This window comes from Hemicordylus capensis, chromosome 5 (genome assembly GCF_027244095.1).
Source record: "Hemicordylus capensis ecotype Gifberg chromosome 5, rHemCap1.1.pri, whole genome shotgun sequence".
NCBI lineage: Eukaryota > Metazoa > Chordata > Lepidosauria > Squamata > Cordylidae > Hemicordylus > Hemicordylus capensis.
The window spans coordinates 216273669-216292248 of NC_069661.1; the positions used below are offsets into that span (position 1 = coordinate 216273669).

The following is an 18580-nucleotide window of genomic DNA, read 5'->3' on the forward strand; positions in this document are numbered from 1 at the left end:
AAGGACGGGCTTTCCCCACACGCCTCTCTCCAGGCCTATAAAGACCAAATGGACAATTTGCAGGGTTTCGCATTTGGGGTAGACCAGCCGCACTCGAAAGCCGGCGGAAGGATTACAGGCACTATACTATGTTCTTTCCCCCATAATAGCCGTCCCCGGCGCCTCAATTAAGGTCACACCACGTGATGTAAAAACGGCCGGCGGGCTTCCTATTGGCTTCTTTAGGCTGGTGGGAAGGAAGCTGACGGTACAAGCTGTATTCCCGAACTGGAGAGGGAGCACGTGGACATGAACAGGCCTGATTGGCCGATTGTCCCGTGTTCACGTGCACGGTGACCTGTCATTGGTTTAGAGTGGAAATACGTCAATGGAGACTGTAGGGTCTTGGAAGACCGTGGGGGCGAGTTCTTTTCTGTGCCACCCACACACATTAAAAACTGTGGGGCGCGGGGGAGGAAGAGAGAGCCCCTAGTAGGCTCTGCTGCATTTTGTTAAAACGCTGTTGCTGCCTTTTATTCTTCCTTTCTTCAAGTATAAATGTGAGGAAGAAAAGGACCGAATGGGGCAGCGGCAGCCGCAGGGCCAGTTCAAGTTATGAAGGACTCTTCTTTCCTTTGATGGGCCGCCATCTTCCTACTTGCACACGGACCAGTCCAGTCCTCCACAGAGCCCTGCCAAGAGGAAGATCAAGTGGGCAGAAGTTACAGGTGGGAGCTGTGGGAGAGCATCGGCTTGGCATGCAAAACAAGGTCCCAGTTTCAATCCCTGTCAGAACTGGGAAAGACTCCTGCCTGAAACCTTGGAGAGCTGCTGCCAGTCAGTGTAGACAGTACTGAGCGAGATGGCTCCATGATCTGACTTCATATAAGGCAGCTTCCAGTGGCGCATCGCGTGGTGGTGGTGGTGGGGCATAAGCTGCCCATGTTCACACAGGCCGCTGCCTCCCCTCCTCCCTAGGAATAGCACCGGTTACCCCTGACCCAGCAGTGGCAAACTCTGCTGCCAAGCATGCTCCATGTTTCACTGCTCCCAGATAGGGATGTGCATGGAACCGGCAGGGGACAGTTCAAGGATGGACTTGGGGATACCTTTAAGGACTGGGGAGAGTGCTTTTACACACACGTGCCACTTTTTCCCTGCTGGCGCTGCAGTTTAAAAGGTCCGGCGAGGTGGCAGCATACCAACTTGCTGCCTCGTTGCCTCCTTGGACAGGAAGTGGCCAGGAGTACCCGGTGTGCACATCGGGTGCATCCGACATTCATGCGAGTGCAACGTGTGCGTGCGCATGCCCGATGTGCACTGGGTACTTCCAGTCCGAGGAGGCAACGGGGTGGCAGGGAGGTATGCTGCCGCCCTGCCGGACCCTTTTAAACTGCAGCGCTGGTGGGGGAAACGCTGTGGGCAGGGGGAAACGCTGTGAGCGGGGGAAGAGCACCCTCCCCAGTCCTTAAAAGGTATTCCCCCCCACTTCGAACCAGTCAAACTGCCGGCCTGTAAAAAGAGGCCTCCGAACAGGTTCGTGGACGTACCTGCTCCCAGAGCATTCAGCACTCTCATTGCTTCCTTCAGGGCATGTGCTGGCATTCCCTCTCAGGCTCCCCAGCCCCAGGAGTGGCAAGCCAGCAGGATGGGAGCAGCGAGCGAGGTGGCCCCGGAGGCAGGAGTCCACAGGTTCTTGGAACCCATGTGCTCAATTATAGCTCTTCCCTGGCATCTTCCTATGCTCCTATGATAGATTGTGTCTGTGTGCTGTCTCTCTCTGGGGGAATGGTAGGGAGCTCTTTTGGAATGCCCGGAGCCCAAGCTGCTATTTCTGCACCCTTTTTCTCTCACAATGGTGCAGCAGGGAGGGTTGGGTCCAGTGGACCCAATCATCACCATTGGGGTGCCCAGAGGGATTGCACACATGAGCAGAGATGCTTGTTCATGTATCTGCCTCAGCCTCTTGCTCAGTCACCTTCTGTCTCCCTCTGGGCTATGCTCCTGTGGGGACTGAGACCAGGGCTCCCTACTGCATTGTTCAGAAAGACAGTGAGGGTGGACAAGTAGAGCAAACTACAGGGCCAGCATCATGGATTGACCAGGCTGGACATGGGCCCAAACATCTTGGTTACCCAGCAGTCCCTTTTCTGCAATAGCAGTGGTGGCCCAAGTTAACTGAGAGGCTAGCACTGCCACCGTCATCTGGCACCCCACTTTCCATCTACAAATGGGAGCATCCCCCCAGGTCATAGCAGGGCCTGAAGGCCTTAGCAGGAGCTGCTGGAAGTGTAATTTATACGTGGGAACACTTACACATATAGTCTGGCCTGGTCCTGTTGTCGTTCCATTAAAGCTTGAAGTTGATAAGATTGTAAATATGATTTTACAGTGATCATTACCAGCTAAAGATGTTTATGTTCTTTTGGATTATATTCCTAGCACAGGCACTCCAACTTACAAACGACCTGTACTTACAAACAAAGCTCCATAACCAATTAAATTAATGAAGTACCCAACTTACAAACACCAACCCGCATATAAAACAAGTCCTCCCTCATAGGAACCGTATGCATTCCAAGTTATGAACATCTGACTTACAAACAGACTTTTGGAACACAACCCGTTTGTAAGTTAGGGACTCCCTGTATATGGAACTTAACTTTATATCAAGAACTAGGGACACATCAGGCTTGAGGAGTTGCTAAATGGATTGTTCGGCAACACCGGAAGGACAAATTTGTGTTTCCTGTATGTATCTGAATTGATCTCATTTCGACAAAGTGGTAGAGAAGACGGGTTTTCAGAGATTTGGTCTAATTTCAATGAGCTTTTTGTGCTTTGGATAAATTATCCTGAGAAGGTTTTTTTTAAAAAAATAATACAATATCTATATATTGTGTTAATGGTTAAGGTTTTCTTGTATTTTCTTTTTTATTATATTAAAATGTGTCTATTTTTCAGTTGAAAGCATTAAAAAGGGGGGAATCTGCAGGAGTGGCACTGTCTGGTATGAAGAAGAGGGACTCATGCTGTCACTGTTACCAGGTCCTTCAAAAGAGCTACACACTTTCTGAGTGCAGGAGGGGGAGAAACTGCCTACCATCAGCACTGCCCCCCTCCTCATTGCCAGTAAGCTTGAAGGATGCAGAGCACTGTTCCCTCTAAGGGATGCGCACGTGTGTGCACTCACAAGTTTTTCAGTGCCCGCTCAGTTCATTTTAGATCCCGCTCAGGTTGAATTAGGAAGACCTCACTCTGAATGCATGTGTGCACACAGTGCCTTGATACTGCCGCCCAGAACAAAACTCATTCCACACATATATTTAAAAAAATTAGAGGGACCACTGATGCAGAGGCCTAATGTGCTGAGGGGTGGGGGGAGTGCAACTGGGCACCTACTTTGGCAAACTCCTTATAGGAGCATAACAGCCCTGCTGGATCAGGCCCATGGCCCATCCAGTCCAGCACCCTGTTTCACACAGTGACCCACCAAATGCCTCTGAGAAGCCCACAGTGGGGATGTGCACAGAACTGGTCCAGCGCTCCTTTTTTGGAGCCCTGAACCAGTTCTGTCGACCAGCATCCGAAGCAGTTCGAAAGGTGGTGGGGGTAACTTTAAGAGGCAGGGAAGGCTCTACCTACCTGCCAGCCCCCGCCCCGCCTCTCTTCCTCCGTCATCTCTCTCTCCAAAAGCGAGCGCATGGGACTGCAACATTCCTCCCTGCACGTGGTCCTGTGTCATCACACATCAGCCATTTGTGTGGCGACGCAGAATGGGGCACAGGGAGGAATGCTGCAGTCCCGTGTGCCTGCTTTTGGGGAGAGCGGGAGCAGGGGAAGAGCAGCGAGCCGGGGACTGGCAGGTAGGCAGTACCTTCCCTGCCTCTTAAAGTTAAGCCATCCACTCCGTCCTTCTGGGAGTGCACGGGCCCAGTTCCGTGCACATCCCTAGCCCACAGGCAAGAGGTGAGGGCATGCCCTCTCTCCTGCAGATGCTCCCTTGCAACTGGTATTTAGAGGTACTTGCCTCTGAGGCTGGAGGTGGCCTTTAGCCGCCAGACTAGTAGCCATTGATAGACTCGTCTTCCATGCATTTGTCTAATCCCCTTTCAAAGTCATCCAAACTAGTGGCCATCACCACATCCCATGGCAGAAAATTCCATAGATTATGCGTTGTTGTGAATAAGTACTTCCTTTTGTTTGTCCAAAGCTTCCATTCATGGGAGTCCCACTCTGTCCTTCCCCCTCTCCCACTGCCCCACCCAAGGACCTTTGAGTGGGAGAGGGAAGGTGAGCAATCTGATGCATTGGTGGCTGCTCCTTGCAACTATCACTTATTCAGTCCTCCTTGCAGTGCTGCCGAGGAAAGAAGGTGACAGTAGTTGCTTGCACAAGGAGTTGCCGGCTCTCCCTCTTGCTCACCTGCACTCTCCCTAAGGGTGGTAGAGCAGTAGGGATTCTGCAGCACCACCCAGAGGAAGAGCACAGGTGAGCAAGAGGAGGAGATGGTTGCTTCCTGCAGGAGCAATTGCTGTCCCTCAACACCCCCCTTGGTAGCTTAGCAGAGAGAGTCGGGCAACAGCTGGTCAGACAGTCTCCTTCTGAAACCCACCGCCTTCCATTCCCACTCCATCTTTCATGCAACTTCCTCCTTGTCAACTCATCCCTCATCCTTGTAGTCCTCTCATTCTGCAGCTGGTTTCCATTCTGGAAAATCTCTTTGAAGATGTATGGATAAAAACCCCTTGATAGAGCTAGTAGTTGTTACTTTGTGGAAACTACATAGGAACCCTGGAGGCTGCCTTATACCTAGTCAGATAATTGCTCCATCTAGTTCAGTCTTATCTGCACTGACTGGCAGCTGTTCTCCAAGGTTTCAGCCAGAAGTCTTCACCAGCCCTACCTCAAGATGACTGGAACTGAACCTAGGTCTTTATACATGCAAACATATGCTCCTCCACTGAGCTATGGCTCCATCTCCTAAGGGAATATCTTACAGCGCTCACATGTAGTCACACATCCAAATGCAAACCAAGATGAACCCTGCTTAGCAATGGCAACAATTCATTCTCTCTACTGCAAGAACAGCCAGCTCTCCACCCCATCACCTGAGAGTTGTATATGAACAGCTGTTATATCATTCATGCAGGGTGCAGTTCCTAGAAGGAAGGGTCATTTTTGCAAGATTGTACTGCAGCTGCTTGCAGCATTCTATACTATTAATAACCTGACCTAAAGTCCTGAAGTTGCTAAAAGTTTTGGTGTCTCAGTATTTCATTCTCATTCTCTCTCTCTCTCTCTCTCTTTCTCACTCTCACACACACACACACACACTCACTCACTCACTCTCTCACTCATACACACACACTCCAGAATCATGCCCTGCCCCTTTTTGGCCTGTCCAGTGCTAACTAAAGCTGTGTCTTTATTTTGTACTGTACAGTCAAATGGGCAGTACTCCAGAATAAAGACTTACTGTTAGGAATCTAAAACAGACTTCTAAATCCCCACAGAGTTACTACTTCCTAAAATAATTCCTGCTCATCTGCTTTCCTGAGTATCCCAAAGGATATGGAAAAAGGAACTTCATTGACCAATTCTGGGGAAGTGAAAAATCAACCAAACTGAAGGGACACGTCAGCATCTGCATTTTATCTGAGAGAGCAGTAGTTGCTACTGTTTGCTTAAAAGGTCACAACAGATTGTATTGACTGATACAGGTCAGCCTGTTACTGTATTTATCAGCACATTGTATTTATTGGTGCATTGCCTCAAGTGTGTGCATTTGGCAGATAATACAATTCCTTGCAAATTTATTCTGAATACTTGAAGCTCCACTGCTACATCAAGCTGTGCATGTTCAAAAAGTAGGTTTTGGAGCCAAACCTTATATTCAGTTTTGCATCAGGCATTTACTCTGACTTCTGGTCAATTTATCAGTATTTGTTCAACTCTGTAACCTTAACTAGGCTTATATATGCACAACTGATCTGGAAAGCAAGAATTAGTTGAAGTATTGACAGGTGCAGTTTCACAATGCCTTGCTCATTTACCTGTGCAGATTTGGAGAAAAAAACTTACAGCAAGCAAAGCAATCAAGAACATTTCCAGAAGGGGTGTTTAGTGCAGAAGTGCCTCATCTGGTTCACACACTGTTTATAGGAGCATTCACGTGATATTATCCATCCATTGTCTGCTGGTATTTTCCTCATGCTTAAATATATTCATTAATGCAGAAAGTACTTTTCTTTTCTTTTTAGAACAGCAATGCAACTGCACAGTGACTACACAAGTGGGCTGGTACTAGCACTAATGTTCCATTCTTTTTGATAGGCACGATTTTACAATATTTTAGGAACAAGGGAAGCTGCCTTATACCGAGTATTGTCAGTATTGTTTGCTTTGACTGGCATTCCCCGTTTATGGAATAGCCTCCCCAGTGAGATTCGCCTGGCTTCATCATTTTGTTTTTATACGCCAGGGTTTTTCAGATTTGATCTGATTTTTAACTAATTTTAAAATGAGTTTTAAAGCTGCTTTGTATTCTATTTTCTTTTCACCTTTTCTTATCTGTTATTATTTTTATTGTGTTTTTATTGTATGTTTTAATCCTCTGTTGTGAGCCACCCAGGGAACAATTTGTTATGGAGCAGCCAACATATGAAGTTGTTTATTATTAATACATTATTATTATTATCAGCACTTCAGGGCTTCAGACAGGCATCGTTCCCAGCCCTACCCTGCAGATGTGAGTGGTGGAGGATCAGGTACCGACCTGCTCTCCTCACTTTTAAAGGTGTGCCAGCTGAGCTTTGAATCTGTGCACAAATCGCAATTCATGCACATGCCTACTTCTGCTGTCTACACAACAAGTCATTCTCTAAGCAAAAGAACAGATACAAATCTGACATCAGGAATGACAACATGCTCAAACTAGCGGGAGAACATTTTAATCTGCCAAGACTTTGCTGCAGACATTAAAGTGGGTGGCTATACTTCAACTTAAAGATTTCAAAGGAAGACTAGAACTGAGGCAGCTGAATTAGAATTTACAATGAGTTTAGGAACATAGGAAGAAAACAGGAAGCGGCTGCCTATTGAGTCAGACGATGAGTCCATCTAATTCAGGACTGTCTGCTCTGACTGGCAGCGGCTCTTCAGGACTTCAGGCAAGCATTCTTCCAAGCCATTCTGCATGCTAAGCATATATTCTACCACTAAGCTATGGCCCCATCCCCATTTGATGCCATCAGATCTGAATCTCAAGAATTGGGTATATTTATGCAAATATGCATTAGCAGAAACATTTCAATATGCAACTTAACATATTCCCATCCCACGTAGTCCTTTCCCCATTCCTCTGCCCCTCTGTCTCTAACACACCTGGCACAGGTAATAATCACATTTGGCTGCCCGGCATAGTGCGGGCCAGCGGTGACCATATCACACAGGACAGATTTTGAGGCCCCCAGGGGGTGTGGAGGCCCTGGACTGGGTCTGAAGAGTCAAATGCTGTATCAGTGAGAGATTATCGCTCCACACATTACAAATGCTAGGTTTGCAATCATAAGGAGAAACACTCCCTGAATCAGCACTTGTCTCTTGAGACAAACACTATCCTCCAGGTGGGCAGGGGGTGGGGTTTCAAAGCACATCAGCGCAGGGTCGGGGCTTACAGGCATGCTCTCATTGATGCTGAACTGGTGTACAACATCTGTGATCATCGGAACAGCTGAATGGAGCTTAGGCCTCTTGCATATCCTGGCCACTTGGCCCTATTTACATCTTCCCCCTATACCCATCTTTGTACTTTCCTCTTGAGGATTACACTTCATGCACATAATGCTACAATAAATTTGTTAGTCTTTAAGATGCCACCTGATTGTTGGTTTGAATGCAACAGATTAACACAGCTATGGCACTGAAAATATTGTAGATGTGTTATTTGTGCGGGGAGGGGAGAGAAGCGGAGGTGGAGAAAGTTGGCTCCTGGCAAGCAATGATTCACAAAAGCACTTCAGTATTGCTCAGGGCATTTCCTTAAAAATATATATATTTTAAAGCATCTAGGAGACTGTGTCTTTTATTTATAATTTGGTGGCAGTGTTCCCTCTAACAGGGATTCCCAGATATTGTTGACTACAACTCCCATAACCTCGAGCCAAAGGCCACTGCAGCTGGGGATGCTGGGAGTTGTAGTCAACAACATCTGGGAATCCCTGTTAGAGGGAACAGTATTTGGGAGGCAATGACACATGTGAGTGCTTGGGCAAGTGGGTGGACATCATCAGAGTGTGGTGACTGGTTAGTTGTCAAGCTCTCAGGTCATCCCTTTTCCTCTCACACTTTTTGAGTGACTGCTCCCTCATTTAAGTGAAAATAAAAGGCCGCTGTGATAATATGTAATGAAATTAGGAAAAATTAACATACGTCAAGAGAAGATAGACAAAAGAAATATTACTTTTATTGATCTGGCATCCTTTTGTCAGATACTGGATGACAACTTGTAACCCAAGTTAACACCATGCTATCTGTCTGTCTGTCCGTCTATCCATCCAGGGCCCGACCGTCCATTTTGGTGAGCCTGCAGTCATCTAGGGCATAAAGTCTTAGGAGGCATGGCTCAAAAGATTGGGAGGCACCCATGCCAAAGTAGCCTCCAGGTTTTGGGGTGTGTGGGTGCCTCACCGAGGAAATGGCCACCAGCCCTGCAGGTTCCTGCCAGTGCTGACACTGCAGCCATGTGTGACTCATGAGACCAGCAAAGCACACGCCACACCCTCCAAACCACTCACAACTACCTGTTAAGATTAAGAATTTGGTTAAATGTAATTATATGTGTATAACACATATTATATGTGTGTATGTGTTTATATATGCATGCATTTTGTACAGAAATTTAAAAGCTCACCATGATCATAATTAAATCACTGGAAATAAAATATAGGCCTTATCTCTTTCCTCCAAGGGGTAAAAAATGTTTGTGAAAGAACGCATTGTGGAGCTGAGCAAAAAGATACAAGCAAGATAAGTCACGACTTTATCTGTGTTGCAAAGCACATTTGTGCTGTTGAAAGATTCCAGGCAGTATCTACCAAAATTGGTTAATTATAAACCTTCTGTTTGGATACCTTCCAGTTATGCTATTCTTTTCAATATTCTCCTGAAGGGGAAGTACAATCGCATCTTATCTGAGTAATACATTTCTCCATGTCACAGTAAAAGGAATGAGAAGATGTCCCCGAAGGATCCACAGTCTAAAAAGAAATCTAAGGGAGCAAACAGCCAATAGGAGAGAAGTCATGCTGGGCTGGACAGGGACAATTGCTATTCCCCTGCTCAGTAAGAGAGAGCCACGCAGCAGGGAAGTCACTTGCCTAGGGAGCAAGAGGTTGCCAGTTCAAATCCCCACTGGTATGTTTTCCAGACTATGAGAAACACGTATATCGGGCAGCAGTAATATAGGAAGATGCTGAAAGGCATCATCTCATACTGCGTGGGAGATGGTAATGGTAAACCCCTCCTGTTCTATCAAAGACAACCACAGGGCTCTGTAGTTGCCAGGAGTCGACACCGACTTGACGGCACAACTTTACTTTAAAAGGTGCCTCTTTGCTAAGTTAGTAGGGCTAATTCCTATTTTACAGATAGAAAGGTGAGGCTGGATAACACTGATACTCCAGGAACTTTCCCAGACAGCAGGCCTTACTGTAGGATTATAAGGGGTGAAGTACTGCGAGTTATGGATATTTTGAATTTGCCTAAAAAAAACTCACCCCCAAAAGTGGATTTTTTTTTAACCCCAGACATAAATCAGGCTAAGCTCCAACGAGCAATGAAAAATCTGAATTGTGTATGGAGTGCTCCCTGATAGCTCACAGGGACTTCGACTTAAACCTGGATGATATGTGAACACACACTTGCCCTTTCGTGGTTAATAAAGTAAAATTGCTGTCTGGGAATGCTCCAGACAACTGAGAAATTTGAACACAGGAATTTAAACAAATCTATGCCTATTTGTTACTTCTCAAATACATAAGCAAGAACTTCATCTTTTAACTATTAGGGTCCACGACTAGACCATTTGTCAATGGACTACTGATAGAAATCAAGGGTTGCATTACACAAAGGTCAGGCATCAGCCTCGGAATTCAGATGCTGACATTTTAAAAGTCTCCCAAAGTACTTAACTGCTCTAGGCCAAGCTGTCATCAGAGTAGAAAAGCCAATGGCAGACAGAAGGGCAGTGATACACCTGCAAAGACCATTTTGAGTGACATGACAGCAGATCTGTCAGAGAGATAAAGACTGTAAGAGCACAGCTGTTCAGTGGCACAGACAAGTTATCCTGCTGTGGGGCAGGGGAACACAAGGTATTGCAATGCCTTAGGCAAGATGCCAAATGCTCGTCTAGTGGTGGGGTTAATAACTTACCCTTGCAATTTTTAAAAGCTGCATGGAGGGTGGGGATCAGAGAAGGAGACAGCCACTCCCTCTTCTTTCCTCAAGCTTCTTGCAAACTTTGCAAGGAATGTGAGGAGTGGCAACAGACACAACAACAAGTGCCTTGTTTTCCCCTGATATAGAATTAAAATAACCATAGGGAGGGAGATATCCAGTCATACCCTCTTAGTTTTAAATAAGTGCACTTGAACTTATAGTGATTATACAAGGAAGATTACCTTTTTTAAGGTGAAAAAATTAAGACATCACATTCAAATTGTTAATTGCAATAGAAGACAAGACAGGAGATTATATGATATAATGTTGTCATATAATGTGTACACCTTGCAGGAAGAAAGTGATACAGCTTATACCAGGAGAGGAACAGAATGAAGGATTTCTTTCCATCCCCAAGCAGGCAGAGATTAAGCAATACAGATCATAAGATTTGTGGCTGTGCTAATTTTCCCAAGACACTGTTGTAAAAAGTAAGTAGCATCACAGAAGTGATTTTCCCTTAGCAGTGAAAACTAGGGGGAAATCAAACCAATGCAAATGTATGAATGTGTATGGATAAGAAGGAAAGTTACAGACTCACAAATAAATTTTTTAAATAAGTATAACGGTGACAAACTACACATTCTCCAAAACCCACAAGCTCAAAGACCTCCTTTAATGTGTAAAACAAAATATAAAAACAGATGTTCAGGACCAGCAAATGTTTAAATGTAACACATGAGCTTCAGTGCTCTGCACTAGTGGTTGAAGCATGCTCTTAAATACATGCATTAAACAAAAAAAATTTAAAATGAAATTTAAAAACAGAAGGAATGGGAAAGGGAGGAAATTTAGAACAAGAATTGGCAAATAATTGTCTGTCTCAAATGTGTGATGGTACATAAAAGATAGTATACATCTCCTGGTATTTTCACAGTTCTCCTGTATGGAAGCACCAGTGTACAATGGAGTACCTATTGCTGGGGGGAAACAGTAGGAGACAGTTCTTGCCTTCAAGGTCTGCTTGTGAGCTTTCCAAAGGCATTTGCTTGGCCACTGTGGGAAGCAGGAATTAGACTAGAGATGTACCTTTCACCTTATGTTCATATGACAGGGCAGAGGGTACAGTAAGCTAAGAAGGGTAACCCAAGTTCAAAAAGGTATTAAATGGATTAAGTAGTAAAGCAGCATCAGATGAATAAAAAACCCCAACTGACATGCAGGCCGACAACGGAGAGCCTTACACAGTGCAATCTTATGCAAGTTTACTCAAAAGTAAGTCCTACTGTGTTCACAGGGGCGTAACTATAATAGGGCAAGGGGAGACAGTTGTCTGGGGGCCCACTGCCTTGGGGGCCCCCCCAGAGGCAAGTCACATGACTGACTCCCCCAGCCGCGCACCCGCCCAGGCTTCCTTCAGTTGTATTCATCCTCTGAAATTGATGTGAGTGTTAAGACCTGGAGCTACCAGAACAGCATGTCTTTCCCTAGTATCATTAAATGACAAGATTTCTTTACTTCATGAGCTGAGCTTCAGTGAGTGGGGGCACTTTAAAATCTTGTCTCTGGGCCCACTCCAACCTTGCTATGCCCCTGTGTGTTCAACTGGGCCTGCTCCCAGGAAAGTTTACATAGGATTAGCACCCCCAGAAGCTGAGCACCAAAAAATCTGTGAAGAGAGCAAACCCAGGCTTATAACATTGCACGATGGGTCTAATTTGCAGTTTATTGCATTCACTCCTTATTTCCACTTCACTTTGGTGGGTGATAGCAAGTGGGACTGACCCATAAGAAACTGGACACGTTGTACCTCCCCATAACTTCCTCTGCTCTATTGCAACAATCCACACCCACTTGACGGCAATAGAAGCTGGTTTTGGCAGTTGGATAGGAAAGAAGTGTTATACATGAGGAAACTGAAGCAATTTCAGTATTTCCCCCTGAAAGGCCACTATACAGTATGTGACTACATACAGGGGTGGGTTCTGGTTTTTAAAAAAACTATTACACAACTTATTTTGGACCTCATACTTCTCAGACGGATGTGTTTATTTCATCCAGTTACAACATAAGCAACACCACAATAAATGAAGAAATATTGAAAACATTTGTTTTAAAATATGCAAGGGTTACAATTATATTTTTAATCTAAATAAAGTCCAAGGCCTACAGAATTAGAAGGAAGCAAACTCTGATCTCTTCCATTGGCTAGAGCCACATTTCTCAACCATCATGTGTTGCAGGACACTGTCTGGTGTGTGTTGTGCTGATTCACTCCAAGTCAGCTCCAAAATTTGGAAGTTCAAACTCCCCATTTTTGGAGCTGATTCACCCCATAAGGCACTTCCCGGTGAATTATGGGCTGAGTCAACTCCAGGAGGATGGCTACCAAGAAGAATAAAGCTTATATTAGAATGAAGAGGGAGAAGGAAGCATACACACAAACAGAACGACAGACCTCCTCCCTCCATAGAGTATCAATACTTTAATGCTCTTTCCTCATTTCTACTTCCGCTTCCTCCCCCTTCTCATTACCTATAATTTTAAAAGGATATTGTAGAACTGGGAAAGGTGCAGAAAAAGGGAACCAAGATTATCAAGGGCCTAGAGCACCCTTTTGATGAAGTAAAGCTACAACATTTGAGGCTTTTTCATTTAGAAAAAAGGCAACTAAAGGGAGATGTGATAGAGGTTTATAAAATTATGCATGTTGTGGAGGGCCTGGATAGGAAGTTCTTCCTCTCTTACACCATTAGAACCAGGGGTCATCCTATAAAACTGATTGCCAGTAAATTTAGGATAGACAAATGGAAAGCAGCACATATTTAATCTATGGAGTTGTCTCTCATGGGATGTGGTGATGGCCACCAGCTTGGATGGCTTTAAATGGGGCTTAGACAAATGTAGGGAGGAAAAAGCCATCAGTGGCTACTAGTCTGGTCTAGATGACTATAAGTTATCTCCAGGTGGTACACTTTCATCTCCCGTTTTGTGGGCTTCCCAGAGGCATCTGGTGGGCCACTGTGGGAAACAGGACACTGGATTAGATAATCTTTGGATCTGATCCAGCAGGGCTCTTCTTATGTTCAGGCTAGTGGCAAACAAGGGAGGAGGCAGTGACAGGGAGGAAGAGGAAGCGGTGGTGCTAATAGTGAGGAGGGGCTCCTTGCTGAATGGGGGCTGCTGTGCCACCACTCAAAGAGCTGCTCTGATGGCAGGGGACATCAGAGGGAGGAAGGGGAGGGGGGTTGGTATCTTGCTACCCAGCTTGCACCCCAATAATATGCCACCTGAGGGTACCACCTCTTTAATGCAACTTCACATGTTCTCCCACATTATTAATGGGCCCTTGCTCTCTAGCATAAAGAGGTGGCAAGGGGAGCCCCAGTCCCATGCCTTGCCAGCCTTACATTGCGCAGGTCAAATCTTCCCCTACAGGAGCTAGCAATAAAACCCTCTCTGTGCTTTGATGAGTAAAGCAAGCTAGAAGCTGCAACTGGGATAGAACATAAACAGATGTGGGAGACACTGGACAGACCCGGCAGCCTGCCAGGAGACATGCAAGAGAGAAAGCCCTCAATGCACGTGAAACAACATGATGCAGCAGCAAACATCCACCCAGAGGTGTGGGCTCAGGCTTGGGCAGAGGGGAAGACAGATGGCTACGATTCTAGCAAGGCATGTAATGAACAATCTGCCTGGAGGCTGTGTTCCTATGCCTTGTGCTGCTGCTTCCCATTACTCATCAGCTTAATTTGCACTTGGATGCTCTTCAGTGGCATTGCTCCATCACCAATCTGCTGGTAAATAGCTGGGACACACACACTCTCACACACTGGAGGAAGGGGAAGCTGGAGTAGATTTGCAAGAATGCAGATCTACAACAGGCATAGCAGCCTATCCGTGGCTGGACTTTATACATAAAAGAACATACGAAAAGCCCTGCTGGATCAGGCCCAAGACCTATCTAGTCCAGCATCCTGTTTCACACAGTGGCCCACCAGATGCCTCTGGGAAGCCCACAGGCAAGAGCTGAAGGCATGCCCTCTCTCCTGCTGTTGCTCCCCTGGAACTGGTATGCAACTGGAACTTGCCTCTGTGGCTGGAAGTGGCCTATAGCCACCAGACTAGTAACGAGGGATGGGGCGGGGTTACCTTTAAGGGACTGGGAGGGTGCTCTTACCCCACCACCACCAGCGCTCTCACCAAAATCGCTGGCGCGAGGTGGCAGCGTACTTGCTTGCTGCCCTGGTCAGCATCACACCAGAAGTTCCTGATGCACACTGCTGGTCCCTTATGTTGGAAATTCTCTGTGGTGAGAGAATCCCTTTTTCATTATAGCAGAGTGCACAGATGCACAACACAGTGGAATTTACCTAGGCATGCGTGTATGCTGAGAGTAAAGTAACTTGGAGCCAATTCATAGTTTCAAATCAATATATAAGGCATTTATTAAGGAACTCCATTCTAGATAGGAAAGTGAGGAGTCAGGATCTCTAATCTATCTATCTATCTATCTGGATGCAGATGGATTCTGCATCTTCTCTGCACACATGGTGCAGGGAGAGGAGCCTGCCATGTTGCAAGGTAGAAGGACAGGTAGGGAAGAGAGAGAGGAAGTTAATCCCTAAGAGTAGCAATCCACATTTCAAAGGGATAGTGTCAGAGCAGTGGAGAAGGGATGACCAATGTCTTGACCCTCTAGCCCTCTGACTCACTAGTCTGTTCTCCACTGTCTGAGACAAGAGACAGCGCAAAGTCCTTTAACTTCCAACACCTTAAAGGTAACCCCCACTGCCGCCAAACCGTCGGTCAGATGGTTCATGCACCTCCCTACTAGTAACCATTGATAGACCTGTCCTCAGTGACTTGTCTAAACCCCCTTTAAAGCCACCCAAGCTAGTGGCCATCACCACATCCCATGGCAGAGAATTCCATATTAATTGTGTGCCATGTGAAAAAGTACTTCCTTTTGTCAGTCCTAAATTTCCTGGCCTTCAGTTTCATGGGATAACCTTGATTCTAGCATTTTAAGGGAGAAAAACCTCTCTGTCCACCCTCTCTAAAGGTAAAGTTGCGTTGTCAAGTTGGTGTTGACTCCTGGTGACCACAGAGCCCTGTGGTTGTCATTGGTAGAATACAGGAGGGGTTTACCATTGCCATCTCCCGCGCAGTCTGAGATGATGTCTTTCAGCATCTTCCTGTATCACTGCTGCCCAATATAGGTGTTTCCCATAGTCTGGGTAGCATACCAGTGGGGATTTGAACCAGCCACCTCTTGTTCCCTAGGCAAGTTACTTCCCCACTGTGCCATTAGGTGGCTTTGTCCACCCTCTCTACTAAGGCTTGTAATAAGAATGAAGCATTGGCACTTACCTGAAAGGTCATTTTCTTCAGAGGTATGGGTTGCATCCACAGCTAGGACGGGTTGTCTCGACCTCCTGCTCCTAGACAGGGCCAATCAAAAACTTCGGCTGACAGCAGGAGGGAGGGGCAATCCCCTGACACTCCAGTTCATAGCCAGCTCGTACACCGCTCCAAAGGAATCAATTCAAAGTTAACTGCAAACAGACCTAGCAGAAAAAACAGGTGCCAGGCAGAAACACAAACAGGAGAGAAGACTCGGCAAGGGCCAATCCCTAAAGACAGGGCCCGGAGAAAACTAACACCCTGCAAGGGGGGGCCAACCACCCCAGAGCGAAACCACCCCACAGAAACACAAGAGACAGACGGGGTATCAGGTACCAGGACAGCAGGATAACAGACCAGAAGAACAAGCGGGCGGGGGCGGATGCAACCCATACCTCTGAAGAAAATGACCTTTCAGGTAAGTGCCAACGCTTCATTTTCCTTCAGAGGAGGGTTGCATCCGCAGCTAGGATGGGACCTACCATAGCCCCGAGATACTGGGTGGGAGCTGTAAGGTCTGGCTCAAGAAGAAACTACCTGCTGTAATACTCTTCTCCCGAAGGCCGCATCTGCCGAGGTCCAATCGTGGATCTTATAATGCCTCACGAAGGTAGAAATGGAGGCCCAGGTGGCAGCGCAGCAAATATCAACAAGGGGAGCCAAGGTGGAAAAGGCAGCTGTAGAAGCTGCGCTTCTAGTGGAATGAGCTATAATCCCCTCTGGAGCCGGAGTACCCGAACTAGCGTAGGCTAACCTGATGCACTGGCAAATCCAGCGGGACAGTGTGGAAGCTGAAACCTGCCTCCCCAACGAAGCATCCCTAAAGGAGACGAACAGGGAGTCTGACATCCGAAAGGACTTGGTGCGCCGCAAATAAATCTTCATTGCCCTGCGCACATCCAACTTATGCCACTCCCTTTCCCTAGGTGAAGAGGGATCGGGACAGAAGGAAGGTAGCATAATTTCTTGAGCCCTGTGGAACACCAAGTTAACTTTAGGGATGAAGGAGGGGTCTGTGCGAAGGAGCACATAGTCCGGATAGATTAGGCATAACTCCTTACGCACGGACAAAGAGCGCAGATCCGAGACCCTCCTAGCGGATGTGACAGCGACCAGAAATAAAACTTTAAAGGAAAGCAAACGTAAGGGTATGGTCCGTAGGGGCTCAAACGGGGCCTTGGTAAGGGCCTTCAATACCAGATTCAGATCCCAGGTGGGGAATCTATGAACAGTGGGAGGACTGATGACCGAAGCTCCCTTGAGAAATCTCTGAACATGGGGATGCTGAGCCAACGAGGAGCCCTCTAACTGTAAAACCGAAGATATAGCAAAAACTTGATGGCAGAGCGTATTGGGATGAAGCCCCTTATCCAATCCCTCTTGTAGAAAACTTAAAACTAAACTCACAGGTGCAGACTTGGGGAGCACCCCCCGGGCGCCACACCATTTCGAGAACACCTTCCAGGTTGATTGGTATACTCTGACCATGGAAGGCCTTCTGGAGGCCAGGATGGTGGCCTGAATGGAGCTAGGGTAGCCACAGGCAACTAAATCGTCCCACTCAACCTCCACGCGAACAGATTGAGCCAGGCTGGATCCGATGGAATACCGGCCCCTGACGGAGTAGGTGGGCATTCGACCCCAGCGGAAGAGGCGGCTCGATGGACATCTCCACCAGGTCTGAAAACCAGGGCCTGCGCGGCCAGTGCGGGGCTACCAGCACGACCTGTGCGCGCAATGTCCGAACCCTTCGAGTGGTCTGAGGGAGAACTGCGAACGGAGGGAAGGCGTAGATTAGCCCCTGCGGCCATGGGAAAGTCAGGGGATCCACGCCCACTGCCCCGGGGTAGTGATACCTGGATAGGTAAAGATCCACCTTTGTGTTGTCCGTCCTGGCGAACGCGTCCATGACCGGTTGCCCGAAGTGCCAAACTATGCGCTGAAAGGCCAGGGGGTCCAGGGACCACTCTGCTGGGTCTATTTGGGAGCGACTCAGCCAGTCCGCGACCACGTTCATCACCCCACTGACATGATCCGCTTCTAGGGACAGTAGATGGGATTCCGCCCATGTCAGAAGGAGAGAGGCCTCCCGCATCAGGGCCTTGGACCTTGAGCCGCCCTGCCGGACAACATGGGCTTTGGCTGTGGCATTGTCTGTCCATACCAGGACGTGACACCCCCTGATAACTGGAAGGAATTCTGAGAGGGCCAAGCGAATCGCCCGCAGCTCTAGCCAGTTGATAGAGTTTGCGCGTTCGTCCTCGGACCACATGCCCTGGGCCACATGTTGAAGGCAGTGCCTGCCCCAGCCCAGGAGACTGGCGTCCATGGTCACCTGGACCCGCTCCACCGGGAGGAATGTGGTTCCCCTTGACGTGGCTGGAGACACCCACCAGTGAAGGGACCGTACCACCCGAGGTGGGAGAACAATCAGTCGCCTGGACCGACCCATCACCTGGTCCTGGTATTTGAGGAGGAACCACTGGAGCAGGCGAGAGTGGAAGCGGCTCCACGGCACTATTCCCAGAGTGGAAATCATGCGGCCCTGCAACTGGGACAGGGATAGGATGTCGGAGTGGGGGCGAGTTATCAAGGTCTGACAGGACACAAGCAGAGACTCCTTGCGTTCCGGGGATAAACAGACGGTTCCCAGGACTGCGTCTATCTCCACCCCCAGGTTGAGAACCTTGGTTCGAGGGAGCAAGGAACTCTTTGGCCTGTTCACAATAAACCCGTGAGCTTCCAGGAC

At 47.4% G+C, this 18580-nt stretch overlaps 1 long non-coding RNA gene across 2 annotated transcripts in view; it reads left to right on the forward strand.

Annotated features, from left to right (window-relative positions):
- LOC128326363 (uncharacterized) overlaps window positions 1-18580 on the forward strand; it is a 23497-nt gene continuing 4917 nt past the window's right edge. Inside the window, exons 1-3 of one of the 2 annotated variants that reach the window (XR_008307998.1) lie at window positions 1-707; window positions 8951-9396; window positions 10777-10913. This is a non-coding gene — a long non-coding RNA (uncharacterized LOC128326363). The remainder of the gene's footprint in view (window positions 708-8950; window positions 9397-10776; window positions 10914-18580) is intronic. The other variant, XR_008307999.1, reaches the window with a different exon arrangement.